A 2,046-nucleotide genomic window follows, 5' to 3' on the forward strand; every position below is an offset into this window, starting at 1 on the left:
ACAGAAAGTCAAGAGCCCACATGTGCAAAATATGCTTTCTTCTTTCTGATAATCAAAAGTGGTGCTAATAGCACAGCCACTACCTTGGCAGTGTTTCTTTAAGGCAGCTTTAGTTTGTTCACATTATAGGTGATCAGGGGATGCGGGGAGATGTTATAATCCCATATTTTACTGAATCCTTTGTCGTGCTGCTTTGCAGCTGGGGTCAAACCAGGACCTGGTGCTGCGAAGTTCAGAATAACCCCCTCCTGCCCCTGCACACTGGAAGCAGGGCCCAGCACCACCCCTGCCCAGCCCAGCACACTGGGATCGGGTGCCTAAGTCAGTACACAGCCTGGGGCCCCTTGTGGGTTTGGAAATTTGGCAGCTGGGGAGTGGTGCCACTATTTCCTCACCGCCAGGTTTTCAAATCCCTGGGGAGCCCTGTGAGCTGGATAACACAGTGCCACAGGCCAGATCTGGCCCACCGGCCGGGGGTTAAGTACCCCTGGTCTAACACTATGAAATACTTGTACATTCAGCCCCTCTGGGGCTTGATATAACCAAGCTATAAAGGATCTTACACTGTAGCAAACTCTTTAAAAGATTAATTATTTTTGTACTCGTTTCTTGAACACTGAAAGCACTGAGCCTTTTATGACTGTTCATCTCTGTACTAGACTCTCCTTGTCCTTTTTTTAATACATGTAACTTGTAAGTGAAGTCTGCATTTATTGGTCTCCTTGTGCAAGCCTGCAGGGAAATGGAGATTGAGATGCTAGACTCAAGCGGGCTGCTGGGATGGGGCATACAGCCTCCAGGCTCTGTTGGTGAAGACTGAAATGTAGTTCTGGTCGGCTGAGTTGGCTACTACCTCTGTCCTTTACTAAGTGTGTAGACCTCGCTGTTACAAAATTCACCATTCTGACCCCATTGCCGGTTTGATCACAGCAGGGATCCATCCAAAACCAGGCAGCTCTGGGACGTTCTGGGTTTGCCTAGAGCTCCTTTTCATGACACATTGTAACCCACCAATGTCATACCTGATGCATGCCAGTGAATTGGGCCTCTAGAGTTGTACCCAGGTGTAAGGAGTTGGTCCCACCCCAGAATGAGGCTCATTGCTGGAGTGTTGCTAAACACCCCGGGTGCCAAGTGAAGTTCTCTTCACACTGCCTGCTTGCTCACAAGGGTGTAGCAAAGAGGAACAAGCCAAGAGCTGCATCTGTCTCATGCAAGTTCCTGCCCCTCTTGGCAATGCAGGGACAGTTCTCTAGTCTCAGCAGGTGTTTTAAAGCCCCTTAAGCAACACCTGTTGCCCCCAGCTTCCAACATGAAGGGAAACCCTCATGCTGGTGGCTGTAAACGCTCTGCATTGCATCCGTTGGCCCTGGATCTCAGCCCTTTGGTTTGTAGGGCCAGCCTCCAAGCTCTCTCTAAATGCTCCATCAGCCTACAAAGTAGGAAGCAAGTGGCCTGCTTTAGAAATGGGCAGCGGGGGCACACTGTCCTTCTCTGGTACGGAAAGGGCCACACTATTTCGGACTTCCTCCCAGGTTACACAGCGAGCAGAGCTGGAACAGAAGCCAGAAGGAGTCTGAACTCCCTGTCCTACAAAGGTTGGGCTGAAAACCACCTTGGTCCCCTGGCTTAGGTGGGCAAAGTCACACCAGTCTGTAAAGCTGATGGTGCACAGAGGAGTGAAATGGCTGTCATTGCATCCAGTGCCTTTTGACTCCCCCGACCCGTTTACAAGTAGGTTAACTGGGGACATCTTTTGGCTTGAGTCCAGAGTGAGGCCCAAACCCAGATTCTTGGACACCCTTCCTGTTCTGCCCCCTCTGCTCTACAACCCTATGCTAATGCTGCAGTCAGTATTTGAGTTCCCCTGCCAGTGGCCAGCCCCTTCTCTTTAACGTGCGACAGACAGCTCATGGACAGCACGGGATGGGGGCCGCCCCAAAAGAACTAGATGCTTTATTATTTACCTGGGGAGAGAACCCTACTGTATCTGCGTGGTTGGCCTAGCAGTACAATTCAACCATTGGCGCCAGGGAAGAGCCAGAA

Source organism: Alligator sinensis, unplaced genomic scaffold (genome assembly GCF_000455745.1).
Source record: "Alligator sinensis unplaced genomic scaffold, ASM45574v1 scaffold872_5, whole genome shotgun sequence".
NCBI lineage: Eukaryota > Metazoa > Chordata > Crocodylia > Alligatoridae > Alligator > Alligator sinensis.